Below are 17074 nucleotides of genomic sequence, written 5' to 3'. Positions count from 1 at the left end.
GCAGCTGCGATCTGACGAGGGAATGCATATTCAGCTTAGAATGGCCGTTGACGGAAGTGTGCCATCTCTGACGTTTTTTTCAAGAAGGATAAACTCGGAAGGGCAAGCTTGGAAATAAAACGTACAAAATGTTAACAGGACCAGGGATTCCCAGCCAGTCTCCCATGCCGGTACTGGCCCGGCCTCAGGCTGCTTAGCAGCTGCGATCTGACGAGGGCATGCATATTTAGCTTAGAATGGCCATTGACGGAAGTGTGCAATCTCTGACGTTCTTTTCAAGAAGGATAAACTCGGAAGGGCAAGCTTGGAAATAAAACGTACAAAATGTCAACAGGACCAGGGATTCCCAGCCAGTCTCCCATGCCGGTACTGGCCCGGCCTCAAGCTGCTTAGCGGCTGCGATCTGACGAGGGCATGCATATTCAGCTTAGAATGGCCGTTGACGGAAGCGTGCCATCTCTGACGTTCTTTTCAAGAAGGATAAACTCGGAAGGGCAAGCTTGGAAATAAAACGTACAAAATGTCAACAGGACCAGGGATTCCCAGCCAGTCTCCCATGCTGGTACTGGCCCAGCCTCAAGCTGCTTAGCGGCTGCGATCTGACGAGGGCATGCATATTCATCTTAGAATGGCCGTTGACGGAAGCGTGCTATCTCTGACGTTCTTTTCAAGAAGGATAAACTCGGAAGGGCAAGCTTGGAAAAAAAATGTACAAAATGTCAACAGGACCAGGGATTCCCAGCCAGTCTCCTATGCCGGTACTGGCCCGGCTTCAAGCTGCTTAGCGGCTGCGATGTGACGAGGGAATGCATATTCAGCTTAGAATGGCCGTTGACGGACGCGTGCCATCTCTGACGTTCTTTTCAAGAAGGATAAACTCGGAAGGGCAAGCTTGGAAAAAAAACGTACAAAATGTCAACAGGACCAGGGATTCCCAGCCAGTCTCCCATGCCGGTACTGGCCCGGCCTCAAGCTGCTTAGTGGCTGCAATCTGACGAGGGCAGGCATATTCAGCTTAGAATGGCCGTTGACAGAAGCGTGCCATCTCTGACGTTTTTTTCAAGAAGGATAAACTCGGAAGGGCAAGCTTGGAAAAAAAACGTACAAAATGTCAACAGGACCAGGGATTCCCAGCCAGTCTCCCATGCCGGTACTGGCCCGGCCTCTGGCTGCTTAGCGGCTGCGATCTGATGAGGGCATGCATATTCAGCTTAGAAGGGCCATTGACGGAAGTGTGCCATCTCTGACGTTCTTTTCAAGAAGGATAAACTCGGAAGGGCAAGCTTGGAAATAAAACGTACAAAATGTCAACAGGACCAGGGATTCCCAGCCAGTCTCCCATGCTGGTACTGGCCCGGCCTCAAGCTGCTGCGATCTGACGAGGGCATGCATATTCAGCTTAGAATGGCCGTTGACGGAAGCGTGCCATCTCTGACGTTCTTTTCAAGAAGGATAAACTCGGAAGGGCAAGCTTGGAAAAAAAACGTACAAAATGTCAACAGGACCAGGGAATCCCAGCCAGTCTCCCATGCCGGCACTGGCCCGGCCTCAAGCTGCTTAGCAGCTGCGATCTGACGAGGGCATGCATATTCAGCTTAGAATGGCCGTTGACGGAAGCGTGCCATCTCTGACGTTTTTTTCAAGAAGGATAAACTCGGAAGGGCAAGCTTGGAAAAAAAACGTACAAAATGTCAACAGGACCAGGGATTCCCAGCCAGTCTCCCATGCCGGTACTGGCCCAGCCTCAAGCTGCTTAGCGGCTGCGATCTGACGAGGGCATGCATATTCAGCTTAGAATGGCCGTTGACGGAAGCGTGCCATCTCTGACGTTTTTTTCAAGAAGGATAAACTCGGAAGGGCAAGCTTGGAAATAAAACGTACAAAATGTCAACAGGACCAGGGATTCCCAGCCAGTCTCCCATGCCGGTACTGGCCCGGCCTCAAGCTGCTGCGATCTGACGAGGGCATGCATATTCAGCTTAGAATGGCCGTTGACGGAAGCGTGCCATCTCTGACGTTCTTTTCAAGAAGGATAAACTCGGAAGGGCAAGCTTGGAAAAAAAACATTCAAAATGTCAACAGGACCAGGGATTCCCAGCCAGTCTCCCATGCCGGTACTGGCCCGGCCTCAAGCTGCTTAGCGGCTGCGATCTGACGAGGGAATGCATATTCAGCTTAGAATGGCCGTTGACAGAAGCGTGCCATCTCTGACGTTCTTTTCAAGAAGGATAAACTCGGAAGGGCAAGCTTGGAAATAAAACGTACAAAACGTCAACAGGACCAGGGATTCCCAGCCAGTCTCCCATGCCGGTACTGGCCCGGCCTCAAGCTGCTTAGCGGCTGCGATCTGACGAGGGCATGCATATTCAGCTTAGAATGGCCGTTGACGGAAGCGTGCCATCTCTGACGTTTTTTTCAAGAAGAATAAACTCGGAAGGGCAAGCTTGGAAAAAAACGTACAAAATGTCAACAGGACCAGGGATTCCCAGCCAGTCTCCCATGCCAGTACTGCCCCGGCCTCAAGCTGCTTAGCGGCTGCGATCTGACGAGGGCAGGCATATTCAGCTTAGAATGGCCGTTGACGGAAGCGTGCCATCTCTGACGTTTTTTTCAAGAAGGATAAACTCGGTAGGGCAAGCTTGGAAAAAAAACGTACAAAATGTCAACAGGACCAGGGATTCCCAGCCAGTCTTCCATGCCGGTACTGGCCCGGCCTCAGGCTGCTTAGCAGCTGCGATCTGACGAGGGCATGCATATTTAGCTTAGAATGGCCATTGACGGAAGTGTGCAATCTCTGACGTTCTTTTCAAGAAGGATAAACTCGGAAGGGCAAGCTTGGAAATAAAACGTACAAAATGTCAACAGGACCAGGGATTCCCAGCCAGTCTCCCATGCCGGTACTGGCCCGGCCTCAAGCTGCTGCGATCTGACAAGGGCATGCATATTCAGCTTAGAATGGCCATTGACGGAAGTGTGCCATCTCTGACGTTCTTTTCAAGAAGGATAAACTCGGAAGGGCAAGCTTGGAAAAAAAACGTACAAAATGTCAACACGACCAGGGATTCCCAGCCAGTCTCCCATGCCAGTACTGGCCCAGCCTCAAGCTGCTTAGCGGCTGCAATCTGACAAGGGCATGCATATTCAGCTTAGAATGGCCATTGACGGAAGTGTGCCATCTCTGATGTTCTTTTCAAGAAGGATAAACTCGGAAGGGCAAGCTTGGAAATAAAACGTACAAAATGTCAACAGGACCAGGGATTCCCAGCCAGTCTCCCATGCCGGTACTGGCCCGGCCTCAAGCTGCTTAGCGGCTGCAATCTGACGAGGGCATGCATATTCAGCTTAGAATGGCCGTTGACAGAAGCGTGCCATCTCTGACGTTTTTTTCAAGAAGGATAAACTCGGAAGGGCAAGCTTGGAAATAAAACATACAAAATGTTAACAGGACCAGGGATTCCCAGCCAGTCTCCCATGCCGGTACTGGCCCGGCCTCAAGCTGCTTAGCAGCTGCAATCTGACAAGGGCATGCATATTCAGCTTAGAATGGCCGTTGACAGGAGCGTGCCCTCTCTGACGTTCTTTTCAAGAAGGATAAACTCGGAAGGGCAAGCTTGGAAATAAAACGTACAAAATGTCAACAGGACCAGGGATTCCCAGCCAGTCTCCCATGCCGGTACTGGCCCGGCCTCAAGCTGCTGCGATGTGACGAGGGCATGCATATTCAGCTTAGAATGGCCGTTGACGGAAGCGTGCCATCTCTGACGTTCTTTTCAAGAAGGATAAACTCGGAAGGGCAAGCTTGGAAAAAAAACGTACAAAATGTCAACAGGACCAGGGATTCCCAGCCAGTCTCCCATGCCGGTACTGGCCCGGCCTCAAGCTGCTTAGCGGCTGCGATCTGACGAGGGCATGCATATTCAGCTTAGAATGGCCGTTGACGGAAGCGTGCCATCTCTGACGTTCTTTTCAAGAAGGATAAACTCGGAAGGGCAAGCTTGGAAATAAAACGTACAAAATGTCAACAGGACCAGGGATTCCCAGCCAGTCTCCCATGCTGGTACTGGCCCGGCCTCAAGCTGCTTAGCGGCTGCGATCTGACGAGGGCATGCATATTCATCTTAGAATGGCCGTTGACGGAAGCGTGCCATCTCTGACGTTCTTTTCAAGAAGGATAAACTCGGAAGGGCAAGCTTGGAAAAAAAATGTACAAAATGTCAACAGGACCAGGGATTCCCAGCCAGTCTCCTATGCCGGTACTGGCCCGGCTTCAAGCTGCTTAGCGGCTGCGATGTGACGAGGGAATGCATATTCAGCTTAGAATGGCCGTTGACGGACGCGTGCCATCTCTGACGTTCTTTTCAAGAAGGATAAACTCGGAAGGGCAAGCTTGGAAAAAAAACATACAAAATGTCAACAGGACCAGGGATTCCCAGCCAGTCTCCCATGCCGGTACTGGCCCGGCCTCAAGCTGCTTAGCGGCTGCGATCTGACGAGGGAATGCATATTCAGCTTAGAATGGCCGTTGACGGAAGCGTGCCATCTCTGACGTTCTTTTCAAGAAGGATAAACTCGGAAGGGCAAGCATGGAAATAAAACGTACAAAATGTCAACAGGACCAGGGATTCCCAGCCAGTCTCCCATGCCGGTACTGGCCCGGCCTCAAGCTGCTTAGCGGCTGCGATCTGACGAGGGCATGCATATTCAGCTTAGAATGGCCGTTGACGGAAGCGTGTCATCTCTGACGTTCTTTTCAAGAAGGATAAACTCGGAAGGGCAAGCTTGGAAAAAAAATGTACAAAATGTCAACAGGACCAGGGATTCCCAGCCAGTCTCCTATGCCGGTACTGGCCCGGCCTCAAGCTGCTTAGCGGCTGCGATCTGACAAGGGCATGCATATTCAGCTTAGAATGGCCATTGACGGAAGTGTGCCATCTCTGACGTTCTTTTCAAGAAGGATAAACTCGGAAGGGCAAGCTTGGAAAAAAAACGTACAAAATGTCAACACGACCAGGGATTCCCAGCCTCAAGCTGCTTAGCGGCTGCAATCTGACAAGGGCATGCAAATTCAGCTTAGAATGGCCATTGACGGAAGTGTGCCATCTCTGACGTTCTTTTCAAGAAGGATAAACTCGGAAGGGCAAGCTTGGAAATAAAACGTACAAAATGTCAACAGGACCAGGGATTCCCAGCCAGTCTCCCATGCCGGTACTGGCCCGGCCTCAAGCTGCTTAGCGGCTGCAATCTGACGAGGGCATGCATATTCAGCTTAGAATGGCCGTTGACAGAAGCATGCCATCTCTGACGTTTTTTTCAAGAAGGATAAACTCGGAAGGGCAAGCTTGGAAATAAAACATACAAAATGTTAACAGGACCAGGGATTCCCAGCCAGTCTCCCATGCCGGTACTGGCCCGGCCTCAAGCTGCTTAGCAGCTGCAATCTGACAAGGGCATGCATATTCAGCTTAGAATGGCCGTTGACAGGAGCGTGCCCTCTCTGACGTTCTTTTCAAGAAGGATAAACTCGGAAGGGCAAGCTTGGAAATAAAACATACAAAATGTCAACAGGACCAGGGATTCCCAGCCAGTCTCCCATGCCGGTACTGGCCCGGCCTCAAGCTGCTGCGATGTGACGAGGGCATGCATATTCAGCTTAGAATGGCCGTTGACGGAAGCGTGCCATCTCTGACGTTCTTTTCAAGAAGGATAAACTCGGAAGGGCAAGCTTGGAAAAAAAACGTACAAAATGTCAACAGGACCAGGGATTCCCAGCCAGTCTCCCATGCCGGTACTGGCCCGGCCTCAAGCTGCTTAGCGGCTGCGATCTGACGAGGGCATGCATATTCAGCTTAGAATGGCCGTTGACGGAAGCGTGCCATCTCTGACGTTCTTTTCAAGAAGGATAAACTCGGAAGGGCAAGCTTGGAAATAAAACGTACAAAATGTCAACAGGACCAGGGATTCCCAGCCAGTCTCCCATGCTGGTACTGGCCCGGCCTCAAGCTGCTTAGCGGCTGCGATCTGACGAGGGCATGCATATTCATCTTAGAATGGCCGTTGACGGAAGCGTGCCATCTCTGACGTTCTTTTCAAGAAGGATAAACTCGGAAGGGCAAGCTTGGAAAAAAAATGTACAAAATGTCAACAGGACCAGGGATTCCCAGCCAGTCTCCTATGCCGGTACTGGCCCGGCTTCAAGCTGCTTAGCGGCTGCGATGTGACGAGGGAATGCATATTCAGCTTAGAATGGCCGTTGACGGACGCGTGCCATCTCTGACGTTCTTTTCAAGAAGGATAAACTCGGAAGGGCAAGCTTGGAAAAAAAACATACAAAATGTCAACAGGACCAGGGATTCCCAGCCAGTCTCCCATGCCGGTACTGGCCCGGCATCAAGCTGCTTAGCGGCTGCGATCTGACGAGGGCATGCATATTCAGCTTAGAATGGCCGTTGACGGAAGCGTGCCATCTCTGACGTTCTTTTCAAGAAGGATAAACTCGGAAGGGCAAGCATGGAAATAAAACGTACAAAATGTCAACAGGACCAGGGATTCCCAGCCAGTCTCCCATGCCGGTACTGGCCCGGCCTCAAGCTGCTTAGCGGCTGCGATCTGACGAGGGCATGCATATTCAGCTTAGAATGGCCGTTGACGGAAGCGTGTCATCTCTGACGTTCTTTTCAAGAAGGATAAACTCGGAAGGGCAAGCTTGGAAAAAAAATGTACAAAATGTCAACAGGACCAGGGATTCCCAGCCAGTCTCCTATGCCGGTACTGGCCCGGCCTCAAGCTGCTTAGCGGCTGCGATGTGACGAGGGAATGCATATTCAGCTTAGAATGGCCGTTGACGGACGCGTGCCATCTCTGACGTTCTTTTCAAGAAGGATAAACTCGGAAGGGCAAGCTTGGAAAAAAAACGTACAAAATGTCAACAGGACCAGGGATTCCCAGCCAGTCTCCCATGCCGGTACTGGCCCGGCCTCAAGCTGCTTAGTGGCTGCGATCTGACGAGGGCAGGCATATTCAGCTTAGAATGGCCGTTGACAGAAGCGTGCCATCTCTGACGTTTTTTTCAAGAAGGATAAACTCGGAAGGGCAAGCTTGGAAAAAAAACGTACAAAATGTCAACAGGACCAGGGATTCCCAGCCAGTCTCCCATGCCGGTACTGGCCCGGCCTCCGGCTGCTTAGCGGCTGCGATCTGATGAGGGCATGCATATTCAGCTTAGAAGGGCCATTGACGGAAGTGTGCCATCTCTGACGTTCTTTTCAAGAAGGATAAACTCGGAAGGGCAAGCTTGGAAATAAAACGTACAAAATGTCAACAGGACCAGGGATTCCCAGCCAGTCTCCCATGCCGGTACTGGCCCGGCCTCAAGCTGCTTAGCAGCTGCGATCTGACGAGGGCATGCATATTCAGCTTAGAATGGCCGTTGACGGAAGTGTGCCATCTCTGACGTTTTTTTCAAGAAGGATAAACTCGGAAGGGCAAGCTTGGAAATAAAACGTACAAAATGTTAACAGGACCAGGGATTCCCAGCCAGTCTCCCATGCCGGTACTGGCCCGGCCTCAGGCTGCTTAGCAGCTGCGATCTGACGAGGGCATGCATATTTAGCTTAGAATGGCCATTGACGGAAGTGTGCAATCTCTGACGTTCTTTTCAAGAAGGATAAACTCGGAAGGGCAAGCTTGGAAATAAAACGTACAAAATGTCAACAGGACCAGGGATTCCCAGCCAGTCTCCCATGCCGGTACTGGCCCGGCCTCAAGCTGCTTAGCGGCTGCGATCTGACGAGGGCATGCATATTCAGCTTAGAATGGCCGTTGACGGAAGCGTGCCATCTCTGACGTTCTTTTCAAGAAGGATAAACTCGGAAGGGCAAACTTGGAAATAAAACGTACAAAATGTCAACAGGACCAGGGATTCCCAGCCAGTCTCCCATGCCGGTACTGGCCCGGCCTCAAGCTGCTTAGCGGCTGCAATCTGACGAGGGCATGCATATTCAGCTTAGAATGGCCGTTGACAGAAGCGTGCCATCTCTGACGTTTTTTTCAAGAAGGATAAACTCGGAAGGGCAAGCTTGGAAATAAAACATACAAAATGTTAACAGGACCAGGGATTCCCAGCCAGTCTCCCATGCCGGTACTGGCCCGGCCTCAAGCTGCTTAGCAGCTGCAATCTGACAAGGGCATGCATATTCAGCTTAGAATGGCCGTTGACAGGAGCGTGCCCTCTCTGACGTTCTTTTCAAGAAGGATAAACTCGGAAGGGCAAGCTTGGAAATAAAACATACAAAATGTCAACAGGACCAGGGATTCCCAGCCAGTCTCCCATGCCGGTACTGGCCCGGCCTCAAGCTGCTGCGATGTGACGAGGGCATGCATATTCAGCTTAGAATGGCCGTTGACGGAAGCGTGCCATCTCTGACGTTCTTTTCAAGAAGGATAAACTCGGAAGGGCAAGCTTGGAAAAAAAACGTACAAAATGTCAACAGGACCAGGGATTCCCAGCCAGTCTCCCATGCCGGTACTGGCCCGGCCTCAAGCTGCTTAGCGGCTGCGATCTGACGAGGGCATGCATATTCAGCTTAGAATGGCCGTTGACGGAAGCGTGCCATCTCTGACGTTCTTTTCAAGAAGGATAAACTCGGAAGGGCAAGCTTGGAAATAAAACGTACAAAATGTCAACAGGACCAGGGATTCCCAGCCAGTCTCCCATGCTGGTACTGGCCCAGCCTCAAGCTGCTTAGCGGCTGCGATCTGACGAGGGCATGCATATTCATCTTAGAATGGCCGTTGACGGAAGCGTGCCATCTCTGACGTTCTTTTCAAGAAGGATAAACTCGGAAGGGCAAGCTTGGAAAAAAAATGTACAAAATGTCAACAGGACCAGGGATTCCCAGCCAGTCTCCTATGCCGGTACTGGCCCGGCTTCAAGCTGCTTAGCGGCTGCGATGTGACGAGGGAATGCATATTCAGCTTAGAATGGCCGTTGACGGACGCGTGCCATCTCTGACGTTCTTTTCAAGAAGGATAAACTCGGAAGGGCAAGCTTGGAAAAAAAACATACAAAATGTCAACAGGACCAGGGATTCCCAGCCAGTCTCCCATGCCGGTACTGGCCCGGCCTCAAGCTGCTTAGCGGCTGCGATCTGACGAGGGCATGCATATTCAGCTTAGAATGGCCGTTGACGGAAGCGTGCCATCTCTGACGTTCTTTTCAAGAAGGATAAACTCGGAAGGGCAAGCATGGAAATAAAACGTACAAAATGTCAACAGGACCAGGGATTCCCAGCCAGTCTCCCATGCCGGTACTGGCCCGGCCTCAAGCTGCTTAGCGGCTGCGATCTGACGAGGGCATGCATATTCAGCTTAGAATGGCCGTTGACGGAAGCGTGTCATCTCTGACGTTCTTTTCAAGAAGGATAAACTCGGAAGGGCAAGCTTGGAAAAAAAATGTACAAAATGTCAACAGGACCAGGGATTCCCAGCCAGTCTCCTATGCCGGTACTGGCCCGGCCTCAAGCTGCTTAGCGGCTGCGATCTGACAAGGGCATGCATATTCAGCTTAGAATGGCCATTGACGGTAGTGTGCCATCTCTGATGTTCTTTTCAAGAAGGATAAACTCGGAAGGGCAAGCTTGGAAAAAAAACGTACAAAATGTCAACACGACCAGGGATTCCCAGCCAGTCTCCCATGCCAGTACTGGCCCAGCCTCAAGCTGCTTAGCGGCTGCAATCTGACAAGGGCATGCATATTCAGCTTAGAATGGCCATTGACGGAAGTGTGCCATCTCTGACGTTCTTTTCAAGAAGGATAAACTCGGAAGGGCAAGCTTGGAAATAAAACGTACAAAATGTCAACAGGACCAGGGATTCCCAGCCAGTCTCCCATGCCGGTACTGGCCCGGCCTCAAGCTGCTTAGCGGCTGCAATCTGACGAGGGCATGCATATTCAGCTTAGAATGGCCGTTGACAGAAGCGTGCCATCTCTGACGTTTTTTTCAAGAAGGATAAACTCGGAAGGGCAAGCTTGGAAATAAAACATACAAAATGTTAACAGGACCAGGGATTCCCAGCCAGTCTCCCATGCCGGTACTGGCCCGGCCTCAAGCTGCTTAGCAGCTGCAATCTGACAAGGGCATGCATATTCAGCTTAGAATGGCCGTTGACAGGAGCGTGCCCTCTCTGACGTTCTTTTCAAGAAGGATAAACTCGGAAGGGCAAGCTTGGAAATAAAACATACAAAATGTCAACAGGACCAGGGATTCCCAGCCAGTCTCCCATGCCGGTACTGGCCCGGCCTCAAGCTGCTGCGATGTGACGAGGGCATGCATATTCAGCTTAGAATGGCCGTTGACGGAAGCGTGCCATCTCTGACGTTCTTTTCAAGAAGGATAAACTCGGAAGGGCAAGCTTGGAAAAAAAACGTACAAAATGTCAACAGGACCAGGGATTCCCAGCCAGTCTCCCATGCCGGTACTGGCCCGGCCTCAAGCTGCTTAGCGGCTGCGATCTGACGAGGGCATGCATATTCAGCTTAGAATGGCCGTTGACGGAAGCGTGCCATCTCTGACGTTCTTTTCAAGAAGGATAAACTCGGAAGGGCAAGCTTGGAAATAAAACGTACAAAATGTCAACAGGACCAGGGATTCCCAGCCAGTCTCCCATGCTGGTACTGGCCCGGCCTCAAGCTGCTTAGCGGCTGCGATCTGACGAGGGCATGCATATTCATCTTAGAATGGCCGTTGACGGAAGCGTGCCATCTCTGACGTTCTTTTCAAGAAGGATAAACTCGGAAGGGCAAGCTTGGAAAAAAAATGTACAAAATGTCAACAGGACCAGGGATTCCCAGCCAGTCTCCTATGCCGGTACTGGCCCGGCTTCAAGCTGCTTAGCGGCTGCGATGTGACGAGGGAATGCATATTCAGCTTAGAATGGCCGTTGACGGACGCGTGCCATCTCTGACGTTCTTTTCAAGAAGGATAAACTCGGAAGGGCAAGCTTGGAAAAAAAACATACAAAATGTCAACAGGACCAGGGATTCCCAGCCAGTCTCCCATGCCGGTACTGGCCCGGCCTCAAGCTGCTTAGCGGCTGCGATCTGACGAGGGCATGCATATTCAGCTTAGAATGGCCGTTGACGGAAGCGTGCCATCTCTGACGTTCTTTTCAAGAAGGATAAACTCGGAAGGGCAAGCATGGAAATAAAACGTACAAAATGTCAACAGGACCAGGGATTCCCAGCCAGTCTCCCATGCCGGTACTGGCCCGGCCTCAAGCTGCTTAGCGGCTGCGATCTGACGAGGGCATGCATATTCAGCTTAGAATGGCCGTTGACGGAAGCGTGTCATCTCTGACGTTCTTTTCAAGAAGGATAAACTCGGAAGGGCAAGCTTGGAAAAAAAATGTACAAAATGTCAACAGGACCAGGGATTCCCAGCCAGTCTCCTATGCCGGTACTGGCCCGGCCTCAAGCTGCTTAGCGGCTGCGATGTGACGAGGGAATGCATATTCAGCTTAGAATGGCCGTTGACGGACGCGTGCCATCTCTGACGTTCTTTTCAAGAAGGATAAACTCGGAAGGGCAAGCTTGGAAAAAAAACGTACAAAATGTCAACAGGACCAGGGATTCCCAGCCAGTCTCCCATGCCGGTACTGGCCCGGCCTCAAGCTGCTTAGTGGCTGCGATCTGACGAGGGCAGGCATATTCAGCTTAGAATGGCCGTTGACAGAAGCGTGCCATCTCTGACGTTTTTTTCAAGAAGGATAAACTCGGAAGGGCAAGCTTGGAAAAAAAACGTACAAAATGTCAACAGGACCAGGGATTCCCAGCCAGTCTCCCATGCCGGTACTGGCCCGGCCTCCGGCTGCTTAGCGGCTGCGATCTGATGAGGGAATGCATATTCAGCTTAGAAGGGCCATTGACGGAAGTGTGCCATCTCTGACGTTCTTTTCAAGAAGGATAAACTCGGAAGGGCAAGCTTGGAAATAAAACGTACAAAATGTCAACAGGACCAGGGATTCCCAGCCAGTCTCCCATGCCGGTACTGGCCCGGCCTCAAGCTGCTTAGCAGCTGCGATCTGACGAGGGCATGCATATTCAGCTTAGAATGGCCGTTGACGGAAGTGTGCCATCTCTGACGTTTTTTTCAAGAAGGATAAACTCGGAAGGGCAAGCTTGGAAATAAAACGTACAAAATGTTAACAGGACCAGGGATTCCCAGCCAGTCTCCCATGCCGGTACTGGCCCGGCCTCAGGCTGCTTAGCAGCTGCGATCTGACGAGGGCATGCATATTTAGCTTAGAATGGCCATTGACGGAAGTGTGCAATCTCTGACGTTCTTTTCAAGAAGGATAAACTCGGAAGGGCAAGCTTGGAAATAAAACGTACAAAATGTCAACAGGACCAGGGATTCCCAGCCAGTCTCCCATGCCGGTACTGGCCCGGCCTCAAGCTGCTTAGCGGCTGCGATCTGACGAGGGCATGCATATTCAGCTTAGAATGGCCGTTGACGGAAGCGTGCCATCTCTGACGTTCTTTTCAAGAAGGATAAACTCGGAAGGGCAAGCTTGGAAATAAAACGTACAAAATGTCAACAGGACCAGGGATTCCCAGCCAGTCTCCCATGCCGGTACTGGCCCGGCCTCAAGCTGCTTAGCGGCTGCAATCTGACGAGGGCATGCATATTCAGCTTAGAATGGCCGTTGACAGAAGCGTGCCATCTCTGACGTTTTTTTCAAGAAGGATAAACTCGGAAGGGCAAGCTTGGAAATAAAACATACAAAATGTTAACAGGACCAGGGATTCCCAGCCAGTCTCCCATGCCGGTACTGGCCCGGCCTCAAGCTGCTTAGCAGCTGCAATCTGACAAGGGCATGCATATTCAGCTTAGAATGGCCGTTGACAGGAGCGTGCCCTCTCTGACGTTCTTTTCAAGAAGGATAAACTCGGAAGGGCAAGCTTGGAAATAAAACATACAAAATGTCAACAGGACCAGGGATTCCCAGCCAGTCTCCCATGCCGGTACTAGCCCGGCCTCAAGCTGCTGCGATGTGACGAGGGCATGCATATTCAGCTTAGAATGGCCGTTGACGGAAGCGTGCCATCTCTGACGTTCTTTTCAAGAAGGATAAACTCGGAAGGGCAAGCTTGGAAAAAAAACGTACAAAATGTCAACAGGACCAGGGATTCCCAGCCAGTCTCCCATGCCGGTACTGGCCCGGCCTCAAGCTGCTTAGCGGCTGCGATCTGACGAGGGCATGCATATTCAGCTTAGAATGGCCGTTGACGGAAGCGTGCCATCTCTGACGTTCTTTTCAAGAAGGATAAACTCGGAAGGGCAAGCTTGGAAATAAAACGTACAAAATGTCAACAGGACCAGGGATTCCCAGCCAGTCTCCCATGCTGGTACTGGCCCAGCCTCAAGCTGCTTAGCGGCTGCGATCTGACGAGGGCATGCATATTCATCTTAGAATGGCCGTTGACGGAAGCGTGCCATCTCTGACGTTCTTTTCAAGAAGGATAAACTCGGAAGGGCAAGCTTGGAAAAAAAATGTACAAAATGTCAACAGGACCAGGGATTCCCAGCCAGTCTCCTATGCCGGTACTGGCCCGGCTTCAAGCTGCTTAGCGGCTGCAATGTGACGAGGGAATGCATATTCAGCTTAGAATGGCCGTTGACGGACGCGTGCCATCTCTGACGTTCTTTTCAAGAAGGATAAACTCGGAAGGGCAAGCTTGGAAAAAAAACGTACAAAATGTCAACAGGACCAGGGATTCCCAGCCAGTCTCCCATGCCGGTACTGGCCCAGCCTCAAGCTGCTTAGTGGCTGCGATCTGACGAGGGCAGGCATATTCAGCTTAGAATGGCCGTTGACAGAAGCGTGCCATCTCTGACGTTTTTTTCAAGAAGGATAAACTCGGAAGGGCAAGCTTGGAAAAAAAACGTACAAAATGTCAACAGGACCAGGGATTCCCAGCCAGTCTCCCATGCCGGTACTGGCCCGGCCTCTGGCTGCTTAGCGGCTGCGATCTGATGAGGGCATGCATATTCAGCTTAGAAGGGCCATTGACGGAAGTGTGCCATCTCTGACGTTCTTTTCAAGAAGGATAAACTCGGAAGGGCAAGCTTGGAAATAAAACGTACAAAATGTCAACAGGACCAGGGATTCCCAGCCAGTCTCCCATGCTGGTACTGGCCCGGCCTCAAGCTGCTGCGATCTGACGAGGGCATGCATATTCAGCTTAGAATGGCCGTTGACGGAAGCGTGCCATCTCTGACGTTCTTTTCAAGAAGGATAAACTCGGAAGGGCAAGCTTGGAAAAAAAACGTACAAAATGTCAACAGGACCAGGGAATCCCAGCCAGTCTCCCATGCCGGCACTGGCCCGGCCTCAAGCTGCTTAGCAGCTGCGATCTGACGAGGGCATGCATATTCAGCTTAGAATGGCCGTTGACGGAAGCGTGCCATCTCTGACGTTTTTTTCAAGAAGGATAAACTCGGAAGGGCAAGCTTGGAAAAAAAACGTACAAAATGTCAACAGGACCAGGGATTCCCAGCCAGTCTCCCATGCCGGTACTGGCCCAGCCTCAAGCTGCTTAGCGGCTGCGATCTGACGAGGGCATGCATATTCAGCTTAGAATGGCCGTTGACGGAAGCGTGACATCTCTGACGTTTTTTTCAAGAAGGATAAACTCGGAAGGGCAAGCTTGGAAATAAAACGTACAAAATGTCAACAGGACCAGGGATTCCCAGCCAGTCTCCCATGCCGGTACTGGCCCGGCCTCAAGCTGCTGTGATCTGACGAGGGCATGCATATTCAGCTTAGAATGGCCGTTGACGGAAGCGTGCCATCTCTGACGTTCTTTTCAAGAAGGATAAACTCGGAAGGGCAAGCTTGGAAAAAAAACATTCAAAATGTCAACAGGACCAGGGATTCCCAGCCAGTCTCCCATGCCGGTACTGGCCCGGCCTCAAGCTGCTTAGCGGCTGCGATCTGACGAGGGAATGCATATTCAGCTTAGAATGGCCGTTGACAGAAGCGTGCCATCTCTGACGTTCTTTTCAAGAAGGATAAACTCGGAAGGGCAAGCTTGGAAATAAAACGTACAAAATGTCAACAGGACCAGGGATTCCCAGCCAGTCTCCCATGCCGGTACTGGCCCGGCCTCAAGCTGCTTAGCGGCTGCGATCTGACGAGGGCATGCATATTCAGCTTAGAATGGCCGTTGACGGAAGCGTGCCATCTCTGACGTTTTTTTCAAGAAGAATAAACTCGGAAGGGCAAGCTTGGAAAAAAACGTACAAAATGTCAACAGGACCAGGGATTCCCAGCCAGTCTCCCATGCCAGTACTGCCCCGGCCTCAAGCTGCTTAGCGGCTGCGATCTGACGAGGGCAGGCATATTCAGCTTAGAATGGCCGTTGACGGAAGCGTGCCATCTCTGACGTTTTTTTCAAGAAGGATAAACTCGGTAGGGCAAGCTTGGAAAAAAAACGTACAAAATGTCAACAGGACCAGGGATTCCCAGCCAGTCTTCCATGCCGGTACTGGCCCGGCCTCAGGCTGCTTAGCAGCTGCGATCTGACGAGGGCATGCATATTTAGCTTAGAATGGCCATTGACGGAAGTGTGCAATCTCTGACGTTCTTTTCAAGAAGGATAAACTCGGAAGGGCAAGCTTGGAAATAAAACGTACAAAATGTCAACAGGACCAGGGATTCCCAGCCAGTCTCCCATGCCGGTACTGGCCCGGCCTCAAGCTGCTGCGATCTGACAAGGGCATGCATATTCAGCTTAGAATGGCCATTGACGGAAGTGTGCCATCTCTGACGTTCTTTTCAAGAAGGATAAACTCGGAAGGGCAAGCTTGGAAAAAAAACGTACAAAATGTCAACACGACCAGGGATTCCCAGCCAGTCTCCCATGCCAGTACTGGCCCAGCCTCAAGCTGCTTAGCGGCTGCAATCTGACAAGGGCATGCATATTCAGCTTAGAATGGCCATTGACGGAAGTGTGCCATCTCTGACGTTCTTTTCAAGAAGGATAAACTCGGAAGGGCAAGCTTGGAAATAAAACGTACAAAATGTCAACAGGACCAGGGATTCCCAGCCAGTCTCCCATGCCGGTACTGGCCCGGCCTCAAGCTGCTTAGCGGCTGCAATCTGACGAGGGCATGCATATTCAGCTTAGAATGGCCGTTGACAGAAGCGTGCCATCTCTGACGTTTTTTTCAAGAAGGATAAACTCGGAAGGGCAAGCTTGGAAATAAAACATACAAAATGTTAACAGGACCAGGGATTCCCAGCCAGTCTCCCATGCCGGTACTGGCCCGGCCTCAAGCTGCTTAGCAGCTGCAATCTGACAAGGGCATGCATATTCAGCTTAGAATGGCCGTTGACAGGAGCGTGCCCTCTCTGACGTTCTTTTCAAGAAGGATAAACTCGGAAGGGCAAGCTTGGAAATAAAACGTACAAAATGTCAACAGGACCAGGGATTCCCAGCCAGTCTCCCATGCCGGTACTGGCCCGGCCTCAAGCTGCTGCGATGTGACGAGGGCATGCATATTCAGCTTAGAATGGCCGTTGACGGAAGCGTGCCATCTCTGACGTTCTTTTCAAGAAGGATAAACTCGGAAGGGCAAGCTTGGAAAAAAAACGTACAAAATGTCAACAGGACCAGGGATTCCCAGCCAGTCTCCCATGCCGGTACTGGCCCGGCCTCAAGCTGCTTAGCGGCTGCGATCTGACGAGGGCATGCATATTCAGCTTAGAATGGCCGTTGACGGAAGCGTGCCATCTCTGACGTTCTTTTCAAGAAGGATAAACTCGGAAGGGCAAGCTTGGAAATAAAACGTACAAAATGTCAACAGGACCAGGGATTCCCAGCCAGTCTCCCATGCCGGTACTGGCCCGGCCTCAAGCTGCTTAGCGGCTGCGATCTGACGAGGGCATGCATATTCATCTTAGAATGGCCGTTGACGGAAGCGTGCCATCTCTGACGTTCTTTTCAAGAAGGATAAACTCGGAAGGGCAAGCTTGGAAAAAAAATGTACAAAATGTCAACAGGACCAGGGAT

The 17074-nt window shown here is 51.2% G+C and overlaps 5 pseudogenes; all 5 read right to left on the bottom strand.

Moving 5' to 3' along the window:
• Window positions 1-325: 325 nt before the first annotated feature.
• Window positions 326-444, bottom strand: LOC141052496 (5S ribosomal RNA; annotated as a pseudogene).
• A 469-nt stretch (window positions 445-913) lies between these two features.
• On the bottom strand, window positions 914-1032 carry LOC141059132 (5S ribosomal RNA; annotated as a pseudogene).
• A 1432-nt stretch (window positions 1033-2464) lies between these two features.
• Window positions 2465-2583, bottom strand: LOC141057122 (5S ribosomal RNA; annotated as a pseudogene).
• A 1237-nt stretch (window positions 2584-3820) lies between these two features.
• Window positions 3821-3939, bottom strand: LOC141052490 (5S ribosomal RNA; annotated as a pseudogene).
• A 665-nt stretch (window positions 3940-4604) lies between these two features.
• LOC141052481 (5S ribosomal RNA) lies at window positions 4605-4723 on the bottom strand (annotated as a pseudogene).
• Window positions 4724-17074: the final 12351 nt, after the last annotated feature.

This window comes from Dendrobates tinctorius, unplaced genomic scaffold (genome assembly GCF_039654945.1).
Source record: "Dendrobates tinctorius isolate UK_male_01 unplaced genomic scaffold, ASM3965494v1 ptg000011l, whole genome shotgun sequence".
NCBI classification, from domain to species: Eukaryota; Metazoa; Chordata; class Amphibia; order Anura; family Dendrobatidae; genus Dendrobates; species Dendrobates tinctorius.
This window is presented reverse-complemented; position numbering and strand designations above follow the sequence as displayed.